Source organism: Barbatula barbatula (genome assembly GCF_947034865.1).
Source record: "Barbatula barbatula genome assembly, chromosome: 1".
Classification (NCBI taxonomy): Eukaryota; Metazoa; Chordata; class Actinopteri; order Cypriniformes; family Nemacheilidae; genus Barbatula; species Barbatula barbatula.
In genome coordinates this window covers 16,779,084-16,793,824 of record NC_136766.1, presented here as the reverse complement: position 1 = coordinate 16,793,824, position 14,741 = coordinate 16,779,084, and positions in this window count along the sequence as shown.

The following is a 14,741-nucleotide window of genomic DNA, read 5'->3' as shown; positions in this document are numbered from 1 at the left end:
GTGTTTGGTAGAAATATATGTTAAAGCAAAGCACTTTGAATAGCAGTCATTCCTATAGGAAGTGATATAGCTCACGAGAGGGGCACGTGAGAAAATATCCTGTATGTTCATATTTCCTTAGTTTAATCAGCTGTTTTAATATGATCTCAATATTTCATCTGTGTATGTTTGGCCAAGTCATCATTGAAGCTCTAAAAATAAAGGCACGTTTAACAGCTGTATGTTAACGCTAAGTATTTTTATACATTTAAAGCTCTTGGCCGTCTACATAGATAAAACGATATATCACATGCGCCTGCTGGCTGGAGTTTAATGTCATCATCCCAGCAGATGTCGCTGTCCAACTTCTTATGGCGGTTTATTACGGTGTAGGTTAAAAACGCATGCCCGTCCGGCCCCTGTGGAATAATCTAGACACTGCTCTTTGACATTATGCTGTTTTAAATGACATAAACGTATCATGGCGTCCGTTTAAAAGCTTCAAGCTGACTTTGTAATTCCTAACTAATGGGATCAAGCGGCGAACCGGAAGTCTTAAGCCATACGCACATACGCAAGGCATAATGGGTCATTTCGCGCATAGCGAAAAAGTCGGATACGTGCGAGCGATTTAGTTGTTATGTGGCGTTGAGTGATGCAAAAGGGACTACGCTTACCAAACACATGAAACCTGTCCACGACAAGCAAGTTGACCAGCCAAGCAACCACAAGGAAACAAGGAAGGAAACCTGCATCTCAGGTACGCCCGCGCACGCGCACACGCACACAATTTTCTTTAACTCTTTTTGCTTTCACGTGTGACAACGAATTACTTTTTCGCAAACGTTTGCATTCAGTATAGTTTTCAATCATTACAGATACACAAATGTCTTTGTATCGTGGGGATTTCACACCGTTATTTCTAGCCCTATTATTATAACCGTAAACAGGTTTTCATTATGACATATTGTTTACTTTGCGTTACTCAACGTTACATTTGTTTTCTAATTGTTGTCTGATCCAAATATTGTATGCCGTTTAAAAGGGCTACATTACATTGAAAGGCTGTCATTACACTGTTTCTGGATCAAATGAAGTTGTTGAGGCACCAGCCATCAGCAGTAGTGAAAGATATTTGTTTCTATAATAAAAGTTTGTGTTGTCGAGTGATCTTGCATTATTAATGAAGTTTCTTATGGAAAACTGAGAGTCATGTTGCAGTGGCCTACAGCGTGTTGTTTTGATGACCTGCTAAAGCCACAGCATCTATTGTGAAGGAGCAGCAGGTGGCCCTTGTACATGCTCTTTGTTTTTTTATGAACTTGAGCTGCTTTGGCACATTGGGGACATCACAAGGGATGGCTGATGAGATGTTATTGCCTGTTTTCATCTTGAACTTTTAAGTCTTTCTTACAAATGGGCAATATCTGAATGTGATGCCTTGTATCAAGGCCAGTTTTTGCCGATAGTCATTTTCTTGCTATTGTGTGTATGATGTGTTTGTACTTCTATCTGAATAATATTCAGATATAAGTAACATTTTTGGGGTGGTGCTTAAAGGTGATTTCAACCTTTAAATCAGTGTAACTCTGGAACGCTTTGGCCTAGACCAGGGGTCGGCAACATTTGTGACCAAAAGATCATTTCAGGCCCTCTCCCACCAAATAAAATTAGTCTGAAGCTGCAACCTATATGTAACCTTTAAATTACTATAACACCGATTGTTATGCATGTAAGGTATTAGTTACCCAGTTGCACCACTAAGTGGTAATATAGTGCGATTTTTACTGTTTTTTGAGATATTAGCAATTTATAAATGTTATGTCCTTGGCAAGAAGTGGGAGTGTTGCCTGTCAATAGTAAAGTAGCGTCGCTGCTTTAGTTAGACTTCAGGTTTTTTCTTTGAACTTTTGTTTTTGCAGCTTTTGACGAACAGCCTCAAGAGACCGCCTGCTCTCCGTATATGGACATCATGCATGAACACTATGATAAGCGTGCTAGCCAGACAGGGTTTACACTATGCCGGCTAAAGACCTAATATTTTTGCTCCTATATTTTGGTTTAAAGATGAAAAATGAACAAAGCTGAATGTTTTCTCACCATTCCATTCACACACCGGTACAGCGTAAGGGGCTGTCTCACATCTGTCAAAGCAATAAAACCGCTGCTCTCTGTTGTTTTTTCTGTCATCTCCGGTCGCGCTCATGTGTACATTGCATGCACTTATTTTGTCAATTCAAATAAAATATCTGAAAAAGCATACACATTTACCCAGCCATACACCCCTGACTGGGTAAATATGTATACTTTTTCAGATATTCGTTTAAAGAAATCAGGACAGAAGTGGACAAAATAGATGGATAACAGCAGCAGGTGTAAACGGGTATGTCCCTCTTATCCACTTGTGATCCGAACGACCAAAACGCATCTTAATACAAGGCATAAACAGGGCTTTATAAAGACTGCAGGGAGCCGCAGCAGGGGGGCAGAAGAGCATGCGGCTCGAGGGCCACGGGTTGCCGACCCCTAGCCTAGACGCCTAATCTTGGTCTTGTTTTAAAGAGACATTTTGTAGTTTATCTCAGTTGAAAAATATCATTATAAAAAATTATAATAGTTGAAGTCTATTTGAAAATTGAGGGCCGATACCGAAAATGACTTTAAAACCTTTTGAAATAGTTTTTATTTAATTGTATTTATTACACGCACTAAAATCATAAAAATGAAGGAGAACATATTTTAAAACGATACAAAATATATAATGTTTCCTTGGTCGTTGCGACACAATTTAATGATCAAATAACTCTCAATGCACGTGATCTCCATCAATATAATAAATTTAACCGATCATGACTTGTGATATGATCAAGCAGCAACCAGCTCAGTCTCGGAGACGCGGGGGCTTTATTAAAGCGGCCATATCACACAGAGCTTCTACATATCTCATGTTAATCTTGAGTACTTACAGAATAATATCACACCCTCCAAATATCCATAGAGTCTTTAGTTTGATCACTTTTATAAAAGACAGATACAGCTGTACGATTATTTCCGAAAACATGCAGTCTGTGGGGGCGGGAAGGTGAGGCGGAACAGAAGCATGTGTGCACACATTGCCAACAAAACAGACCGTTTCACTTACCGCATGCAGTTAATGTTCTGCATGGTTATGGGCTTGGATCGCCGCTTCATCTATCAGTTTCAAACGATCTCCAAATCCAGTGTAAAATCTTTGGTGCATCACTAGGTACAAGTGACATTTATATTAACACTTTTACTATGTTTGTTCTATCACAAATCGTATAGAACTGAAAGATTTCTTTTCAGTTGTATAATAAAATGTTAAAGTTATGAATATGTTACTTTCACATTCATAACAATTGGGCCCACCTGTGGTACAGGTTACATTTAAATGAACACTTTTACTATGTTATGTATCGCAAATCGGAAAAAGAATTTGAAAACTAGAGACGTTAAGCTTTCCAACAATATATAGGTTGTCAGGGTTCTTATACGTTTAGCAAAGGATATTGGCAGTTTAAAGAAAGAAAAAGTAGTTTTGTCCCAGCCCTGGGTCACTGTTAAGGGGTTCAGCTCTTAAATCAAATCATAGCTGAATACTACAGATCCCTGCAACCCATCACGATTATGATTTATATAATTTTTCTGAAATATTTTCATATATATCAGATTTTCTGGACAGGTTTTTAGAGCTGATTTGACATTTTGAGATATAACCACAAAGGCATTTTCATTTTTATCAACCTTCAAAAATTGCCGCAACATTATTGTTGCACTAAATGTCTTTTCAGAGTAAATTAGTGTCCTCAACTGCCCAGTTCTGTTCAGTTCAAACACAATGGAAAGTCGCAAAGGGATCTTCGGTCAATGTTTATTTTTCAAAACATGAAAGCTAAGGCCTCACCTGTATTACTCATCTATGATCAGACAGCATCCATCCACAATGCCGATTTTCTCTCTGAACTTAAGCAGACTGGTAATTAAAGACAACGCTGTATGATAATGGCCAGTCAGACAGGCAGAGTAGCAAAGATATAGTGACTTGAGCCTGTTGCATGTCTTGCTTCAAGTGGCAGTGTGTGATCACCTCTATTACTGCAGGCTGTTGTGCTGAGAGACCCTGGGGCAGACAAACAGCTTTAGATAGGGCCGGCTGAAGGATTGCTATTTAACTGATAGAACACTGGAGGGAACAGGGAAAATACTCCAGCTGAGGCTCCTCTGCCTTAGGCTCTGTCACAAAGTTCAAATCATTTTTGTGATTCGAGAGAGGAGAGTGGGAACTATCTGCTAGACCCTTATCAATAAATTTTAGCCCATGTGACAGGTGTATTTTTCTCTTTCTCAAAGCACAACTGTAGCTCAATTACACGTGTTGGTGTTCTGTTCAGTGCTGTCCTGACATCTGCCTAAAATAAAAAAACATCTGTTCAATGAGGAGGTTTATTTTAAGAAGAGGCAAAGGAGGGCAGGTGATATATAATCATGGGTTTTGTTAAAGTGCTCTAACCTTTATGTAGGAAAAACTGAGCTTGTTTCTGCCTGTGATAATGAGTAAAACATTGAACATGAAACTTGATGATGCAGGCTTCTATGGTATTTTGCATATGAACCACCTCAGCAATTATATATATTTAAACCAAGCTATTTATATTTTTTAATTACGGAAATGAATATGCCAAATGTAGTTTTACATGTTTTAAAATGAAAGTTTAGATTTTCGAGTGTGTTCAGCTCGTTGACTCTGTGAAATCCCATTACCGAATCTTTTTTCAGGTCTGTTAGAGATCATTTTCATATTTAATCCTTACGGCTGTCACAAAGATATGCTGTAGCTATTACTTACATCTCATGGTGGTATAACATCCAGCCGAAATGCCACTGAGCTGTGAAAATTAGACGGCTTATTTCAAATCTCTTTTACATTATTGAACGCTGTTATATCTTCGACAAAGCTATTCGGACTGAAACGTTTGACATGATCATATAAATCATACCTTTACTTTTGAGATCTCAGTCGATTTTCTCTTACATTTAAGCATTGGTACAAAGTAGGGATGTTCATTTCGGATAATTTTCTTAACTGACAACCAACGCTCGTTAACAGAACATTAACCGCTAACTGAGATTTTTATATAAATCTGACGTCGGAAAAAAATACAGTTGCCGATTTTCTGTGACCCAGTAAAAACAAATTTTTGAGTTTATTATGAAAGTGCAAACAGTAGCGTACAAAACGGATCAACAACGATCACAAGAGAACCTTGATAACAACCAACATAATATTATTCACAATATAAATGATAAATAAGCCTAAACAAAAAAAATCACATAAATTAAATAGTTAACAAATTAAGATGACAAAGGAAACAACGTGAATTCTTTCTAAACTAAACTTTGTTTGTTAAAATAAAAGAGCTGGCCTACCTCAGTCAAAAAAAAAGCAGCATATCCACATGCTGCGGGGCTAATCTGGACCGCAGCCTGTTAACTGTTATGCCCGCGCTTGCGCAGCCGCATCATCCGACACCGCTTGTTCATCTTCTGTAGTGGCCATTGCCAAAGATGCACACATTTCTGTCGAAATGCTCCCACACATTACTTTTTTCGGTCGCTTCAATTTGCTTTCTCAGCAAAATTCTTTCTTTGCTTTCTCAATGTCTGTTGGCACGTGTGGCTTCAGGCGCCGAAGTCTTTCACATGTTGACGTAAATTAACAATCCCTCCTGAAGGCAGCGATACCGCAGCGCCGTGGGAAGCTCGATAGGCCACGGATAGCCGAGGGCCCTCTCCCGACACACCCCGCAAGTTTGTGAGAGACCCGGTCGAACACACCCCATATCGATATTAACAATATTGTCTTATCCTGCATCACGTTGAAAAAATATATCGATATATCTTAACACTCGACATCACTCTCCACCCCATGTCGTCCACATCGTCCCAAACAGGTGGTGTTCGTTTGTGGTGGTCTGTGCTTTTAAAATAAGTTTGTGTTCTAGACTTTAAGACTTTATCCTTTAGGAGTAAATACTTAAACCCATGTTGTCCAAATCACTCCAAACTGGCGCAGTTCATTTGTACTTGATTTGTGCTTGTTTGTCCTGTTAAAATAAATTTGTGTACTATAATTTTATTCTTCAATATAACAAAACTATTGCCTTCAGGAGTAGATAAACCACTATCAACTCCATGTTGTCCAAATCACTCAAAATCGCGGTTCATTTGTGCTCGGTTTGAGTCCTTAACAGAAATTAGTTTACTGGTTCGTTTGGTCTTTTTTTTATATAACAAAACTGTTGGCTTTAGTAGACTTTTTACTCCATATCCTCTAAATCGCTTCCATCCAGCGCAGTTCGTTTGTGTTCTGTTTGTCCCTGTTTGTGCTAACAAACACTGTTACTTATTCCTCTCCTAAAATAAATCAAGAACATATTTGGGAGTGATTACATCACTATTTTAAATTTAATTGTGAGATTTTCAATTAAACTTCAATGTTCCACTGATGGAACAAGTTAATAGTTAACAAGCTTCTTATCATAAGCTTTTACAGCCCCTTGTGGCTTCTCTCCCTAAAAAAGTGCCACAATAAGACAAGAACTGCAGACATCACACACATTTAATTATAGGGATGTAGAAATGTTGGACAGATAAATAGGTTGATATCTGGTACTTTTACTACAAAAACAGCCGAGAACGTAAATTAGATTAGATTCAACTTTGTTGTCATTACATATGTACAAATACAAGGCAACGAAATGTAGTTTTGTCTAACCAGAAGTGCAATAGCAGCAAGGATATACAGTGGTTTAATAAGTGCAAGAAAAAACTGTATTATGGAAGTAGTAACAAACAGCATTGTACAGATGATAATGTACAATGAACGTAATACACAGGTGGCTATTACTATAAATAGGGACTTTACAGATGGGTATATACAATGATAGGTTATAGCAGTTATAAAAGTAGTGCAATGGATAGAGGTGTTTGTTGTCCAGGACAGGTCTGCTGAGATGTGAATCCCCAGGAATGCTCAACAGCCATCCCATTGATGTGGATGGTGTCATGTGTGCCTCTTGACTCTTTCCTGAAGTCCACAATGAGCTCCTTCGTTTTTATGAGTGCACAAAGTTATTATCAGTGCACCATTTGGCCAGGTGCTGCATCTCCTCCCTGTAGGAAGTCTCATCGTCATTGCTGATGAGACCAATTACCGTAGTATCATCAGTAAACTTGATGATGGAGTTCGATCCGTTCACAGGCCTGCAGTCAGAGGTGAAGAGGGACTAGAGGAAGGGGCTTAGCACACAGCCCTGTGGTACACCAGTGTTGAGTGTGATGGTGGTGGAGCAGATGGAGCCTGATCAAACATGCTGGGGTCTGTTGGTCAGAAAGTCCATAATCCAGTTGCGTAGGGAGGTGTTAATTCCCAGATCTCCAAGTTTAGCTATTAGCTTGGAAGGGATGACAGAAATGTATCTACATTCAGCATTGTTAGGCTTATCAGTAGGTAAAGATAATCTAAGAATAAACAATGTTCTAATTTGAAAATAAATATTTAGAGATGTCCTCAGTTCTGGTATGGCAGGGAAAACCAATTCTAATTGTTAACATTTTAATTGTCAGGTTATGTACGTTATTTATTATCTAAGACACCAAATTCCATAACTAAAAATTACAGCACAGTTCAACCAGCACCACGCGAACACAAAGAGACTTGTTGGACTTACTGACAAGATTGATCTGTACAACACAGCATGAATTCAAGAATAGGCAAGCTAATGTCTAAAGATGGGAATCAGTTATGTTTCTTTCAGGCACAAATCGAGCACAAATTGAGCACAAACGAATTGCGCCGTTGGAAGCGATTAGACACAGGGTGAAGTTTTACATATCTCCTAATGGCTACTAAGAAGAATCATAGTACACAAATGTTTTTGATGTAAACAACAGGGTGTGGAAAAGGACGTCACTTCCCCGAAATTCTTCTTGTTATATCTCAGGAAGGAAAGTAGTTACAGTGTTAAAACAAACGGGCACAAAACGAGCATAAACAAATGGCACCAATTTGATATGTTTTGGACAACATGGGGTGGAGAGTGACGACACACAGCAAAAAAAAGAATGTTTAATATCTTGAACGACAAACCAGCACAAACGTTCATTTTTGCGGCACAAATGAGCAAAACACGGCACAAACGAATGGTATAGTTTATGTTACAATTTATTTATAGGGGTGCTAACTCCATAGAGGTCAAAGAGATGGGAAAAAAAATATTCGTTTATCAACATTCTTCCACAAAACACAAAAGTTTAATTCAGATTCTACAGGGGAAGAAAAAGAAGGATGGGGAAATGTATGCTGTGCATTGTTTGCCGTTTCATTTTGTTTTTGTCTATACCTGATGTGATGTATATGTAACTTCAAGAACACTTTTTTGAGGCATTATGCTCACTTCAAACAGGATATGTTGAAAGAAAAGAACAATGGGCTGTTTTTTGTTTCCCCTCCCCAAGGACTTTCAGGGGTATTTCTAGGCCTATGTAGGGGCATCAATCCTTTCACTTGCCATGCTGTGCAATTCATCTTTGTTTTACCTGATTTTCTTTTCCATGGAAATGCATTTCAACGTCTGTGGTGTGTTACAATGTCGTGCATGAAAAAACGAGTTTTGGTGCTGCAATGTGTTTGTTGGTGTAATAAAGATGCAAATAAAACTTCAGGATATCTTCAGTTTAGTCTGTTTGGGAAAACAGGCAAGGCCCAAATTGCTATTAACAAAATGTAAATGCATTGTGTCTTCATTAGTATTCCTATCACAGCAATCAATGGAATTTAAAAGCAGGACACAGGTTTTAATTAACCCATGCAAATGAATTGTATGCGCACAATTTATATTAGTTTAAATAACAGAGCTTGTTCCTCTTGATAAGGATTAGGGTTTTTTTTTAATAAAAAAGTGCCCTCATTCTTACAACCCTCTCTGTCTGTTGAGAGAACATTGACATTGTAAGATGTTCTGTGCCTTGTAGCCTGAGTCAAAAGTGTTTACCATTCAGCAGAGTTTAATTGGAACAGCTTAGTCGGCTAACACAGAAGTGGAGATAACAACAAAGGAACAAGACAACTGTGTTTGTATGTAAATGTGCTTGCATGGTCTCTGCCCTTGTGTAGTATTTTAGTTTCAACTTAAAATGTCACCAAAATGTCCAACTGGAATGTCCAGTCTTTGTATTGTGTGGTGTTGGTTTTCAAACAGTGCTTGTGTAAGTTGTTCTCAGGGTTCCATATACTGTGAAATGATTGGTCATGTTCTGCTTGAACAAACTGTTGTTAGCATCTAGCGGTAAGGTTGCGAATCGCAACCAATGGCTCACTCCACCGCTCGACCCTCACACCCTCACTTTCGAAGCACTAGGGTGGCTGAAGGCTAAGACATTTGACTTACACGCACAAACCCCCACCTCCCATTATCCCGTCATTAATGAAATCTGTATTTATACTCAAAAATCACATCCCTGGTAAAGGGACCCGTGGGGTTTATCTAGATAGAAAAAGCTCATTCCAAGGTAATAAAATAAACACATAATGCTTCATTATAAGGTCTTTTAAGACCTATTTTCTCATGTTCTGCGTCACTATTGTCACCAAACAGGATCTCAAAAGTTAAGATATTAAAAACGGGATTCGATTGGTTGGCAAGCAAAAATATAGTCCTACCCTAGAAAAATATAGTCCTACCCATCGGGCTAAAAGGGTGTCGCATACTGTTATAGTTTTCTGAAAAGTAATATAGACACTTTGTAATACTCTAGCATGGTTTTTCCAAGATAAATACTGTTACAAAAATCACCTTTTTTGTTTATGCAGATAATTATCTATTTTACATTTACTTGTGTTAGTAATTGGCCAAAATGTATTTTCTCATTTGTTTGTGCTGTGTGCAGATCTTTAAGAGATCTTTGGGGACTGCAGTGTCTTTGAAACTGCTGGTAAATGTAGTGGCTAATCCCAGAGCATCTAAACAATTAGCTGAGTCTAGGTAAACATGGTTATTAATACAGGCAGCTGTCAGCCCGCTCTGTGTCTGTTTTGGGATTTCATCTCAATCCTGGCTCTTTACCATCGTCCTTTTCTCTCAGGACAGGAACATGAAGATGATCAACTGTGAGACTTAAAGTGTTTAAATTTCCATAACATGGTGGCGATTTATTGTCTCATACACTGAATTTACCGTATGACAAGTTACATTTATCAAATTGAATTGCGTGCTATATATTTGCCCAACAACTTTCAGATCCTTTGCTTTATGCATTGTTGGAATATCAATGACTTCTAGTACTACACACACTCTATTTAGTGAAACAGTGCCTTTTATCCTATTGAGAATACAGTATGTGATAAAATTGCTTTGTATGTGCAGCAGTGGCTGACAATAATAAAAGTAATCTCTGGCCAACTTGCCATTATTATGAACGTTCCATTTGCATTTTTCTAATAAAAGCTCTACATTGCCTACTGTGAATAAACACTACCCTGGTTTTTCAGAGGATACTGGTCTAAAATGAAAGAAAAACAGCTGGACACAGCAATACCAGTAGATCAGTCATTTACACTTTCGCTTCTGCATGGAAATCATTATAGGTTGGAACTTGTCAGCATGCAGTCCATCGTGAAATCATCTCTCACTGCAGAGAACCTCAGGAGAAAAATGACCAGGTTTCAGAATTATTGTGTGTGAATGTGTATCCGTAGCAAAATAGTGTTTTTGACTTGTTTTTGTGGATTGCAAGGCTTGAAGCCGGACAGTAATAATAATAATAATTGCTAGCCTTTACAAAATCTGCTCCTCCCATTTTAGCCGAAGCAACAATCCTTCCAAAAAGAGTCACAGGCTATTCCTTAGCAACAGTGTGGTTTAATGCACTTCCTGATGGAAATCATTTTGACAATCTGTTTTTCGAAGGAATAGTCACAAAAAAGCATTTCCAATCTCTGGGCTTTCTATTAAGACGAGAGGAAGAATTTTCATGAAAAAGCACAAGTCAGGTGTAAGAGGATGTCTAGATTGCTTTGTTTTGTTCAGGAGGTGAGAAAAAGAGGATGCTAAGTGTTGTGTGTAGCTGCGCGGTTTGATTTCTGTGGTCAAATCTTTGGCTTCAATTCCATTTCCAATTCTACAAATTCTTGCTGTTGGAGATTCACTTTCACATGAAATTGCAACAAAAGCCCTGAAGTATCCATAGATCAATGGAATTGCTACATTTTACGTTGCACTATTGTTTTGAGCAGGTTTTTGATATTGGTTTTGCTTTCAAAACCCTCTGCGCTGTTGCGCGAGACGCAGAAATGTAATAAGACATTGAATAATGGAACAGACCAAATAAATACAGTGGAATACTAACAAAAGGAAGTTGAATTTAGATTAGTATTATATGTTTTGCAATATTTATCACCTGCCTTACAGTGAATTATTGATATAATCGGGAAAAAAGACAAGTAGCATACATCATAAAATCTATTTGTGTATTGAAATGAAATATGTGCCTGTAATCATTTAGGATGGGTCTGAAAACTGCCGTTTCAGAGTTGTTCAAGGATTAGAGGGGTTGCTACGTGTTAAATCCACCCCTAGGCATGATTACTGGATGAGAGTCAGTACGTACCATTTTAATCCGTACAATTGTGGCATCAGAGGTAGAGTGGGGTGGTTGATTCTCTGTGTGATTTGTGCTTTGTTACCTATAGACATTTAAGACCTTAATATGAGGTTAATGTAAGCTTTAATATAAAACAAAATCAAGGTGCCTCCATTGGAGAGTCATAAAACGATTTTCTACATTGATGTTTGTGTGCTGTTCCTGATGGAAGACAAATATTATTATGGAAGACAAGAGCATTATTTAACTTTAAAGGGGCAGCGGTTCATTTTTTGTCCATTTCTGGGTTTAAATCACTGGACGTGATGTTCTTAAGTCAGTAGTGTCTCATAATTATTCATGAGACATCCCCCTCAATGTCCAAGCAGATTATGGCAATGTCAGAAATGATTACAAATGTAATGCACATTCACATGATGTATCATTCAGAAGAAGAGTACAAATGCAATCAGCTCTGTTTATTTGTACATTTAAATAACAGATACAAATAACCTGTGCATTTGTAGATTGCCTTGTGAGCTTGCAAAATATATTTGTTGCCTGCAAATATGATTTAATGCTTTTATTATTGCCTTTCTGTACATTTTCTTCCCTTAAAATTATCACGTAAACAAACAAAACATTTTAATATTACGATTTAACAATTAATCGTGATTAATCGCATCCAGAATAAAAGTTTTTTTTACATAATATGCCTATGCACTGTGCATGCTTGTTTAGTATTCATAACGGCACGGCCTACATGTACACATACATGTATATATTTAGGAAATATTTGCATGTATAATAATATTTACATGTAAATTACATTATATATATATATAAACATTTATTCATTTTTATATATATATATATATATATATATATATATTTAAATATGAAGAGTTTGTTTCCAAAATGATAATTTTTCAAAAATCATTACATAAAACTTAATTTGTGAACTTATTTGTTTTTTTTTTTGTACGTATGGATTATTTGAGATATTAATGGCATCTGGTGAAAATTTCATGTCAACAGCACCTTGTGAAATATATTTTCTCAGAAAAATGATGACTTGTTCAATATTTGAAGGTCTTATTTGATGCATCAAATGTTTCCTATCCTCCAAGCTTTTCTCCTAATGAAAATTTCCTCTGTGTAGTCATTTAAAAGTTAGCTCACGCTATCAGTACAGCCTCATTGGCATGCAAAATGCACTACTGAGCAAACATTTACAATGTGTTCCTCTTGTGAACAAATGAGTGAGACTAATGATACGGAGCCCCTGCGTATCACTCTTGTCCTTTTAACACTGACCCAATTTTACTTTTCCCACAACTTAGCAGATGGAGCAAGCTTTGGCTACAATTAAGGATAATAAGGAGCATTAATTAGAACAGAAATGATGAGGAACTCATTAGTCTGATATGGATAAAGGAGAGAGAGAGAGAAAGAGAGAGAGAGGCAATTTAAGTCCTGATGCTTAAACAGTGCTGAAGAAGGGGAAACATTTTCATTGGAGCAGCTAAATTGACTGCGGAGAGATAGACACTTTAGTTTTTCATGATTTTTCATTGAAACAAAAGGATTGCCGTACTAATGACATAATATCGCTAATCTCAGCAAAGTAATTTATATAGTTGAAATGAGATCCATAAAAGGGAAGGAAGGAGGCGGGAACCGGTGAACATTTAACACTCTTTAATAAAAAATAAACAAACTATAGACACGGACGTAAAAGACCGGCAGCCACCTCACGGTAGACTGCCAGCCATAAAACAAACACAAACTTAACACACGCCTGGCCCGGTCCTCTCTTGTCGACAGTGCTGCCGCTCATCCTTTTAAGCTCCGATCTCCTCCGTGAGATAAGCGGGACCTGTGCACGCACAGCTGATTGCAACTATCACTCACGCCACTGGCCCCGGCTCACGGCTCTCGTCCCGCCTTCCTCACCACATACCCCCATCACCCCTTACAGGTCGGGGGACACCACGTTTCCCCGTTTCCTGTTCCTCACCCTTATTCTTTTCTCCTAGTGAAAATTTCCTCTGTGTAGTCATTTAAATGTTAGCGCACACTATCAGTACAGCCTCATTGGCATGCAAAATGTACTACTGAGCAAACATTTACAATGTGTTCCCCTTGTGAACAAATGAGTGAGACTAATGATACGGAGCCACTGCGAAACACTCTTGTCCGAAAACCCGCTGCCGCTGTCCAAAAACCTTTTCCTCACCCTCATGGTTGTTGGACACAGGATTCCGGCCAACGGCAACGACCCCTCAGCTCCCTGCTTAAGGCCGCCATCCCACCTCGGCCCAGGAGCACGGCGGGGGTCTCTTCGTCCCAGCCCATTCATCTTGCTCCAGCACCACCGCCTCGGGCAGCCACCGGCGGACATCCCTCGTCCGCGCTGCCCGAACTCCTCGGCACCACAATGCCCCTCGGCAGCGAGGGCTCTTCGACAGCATGTCCCTCCTTCCTCCTAGGTTTCGGCACCAGTGTAACGAAGTTCCATAAAAGGGAAGGAAGGAGGGGGGGAACCGGCGAACGTTTTACAAACTTTAATCAAAATAAACAAACAATAAACACGGAAGTAAAAGACAGGCAGCCACCTCACGGTAGACTGCCGGCCATAAAACATAAACGCAAACTGTCCAGGCCTGGTCCTCTCTTGTCAACAGTCCTGCCGCTCGTCCTTTTAAGCTCCAATCTCCTCCGTGAGATATGCAGGACCGGTGCGCGCACAGCTGATTGCAACTATCACTCACGCCACTGGACCCGCCTCATGGCTCTCGTCCCGCCTTCCTCATCACAACAGTGTTGTTTAGAAATTAATAGCTGTAGTCCTATAGTCCCAGTCAGTGCTAAATGAAGCATTGGTGAGAAATTATCATTTTATAAAACAGGTCTATATTTTAGACAGAAAGGCTTGAATTATAAAATAAGGACTTCCTCCCATTCTACATCCCGTTTATATATCTGTGAGTGTTGTTCAATTAATTTTTTTTCTTTCTTGGATGCTATTTGAGCAGTTTTTTTTATATCAGGCTAATCTGGTTGCCAACGGTTGCTCATCATTTAATCTGACTATTGAT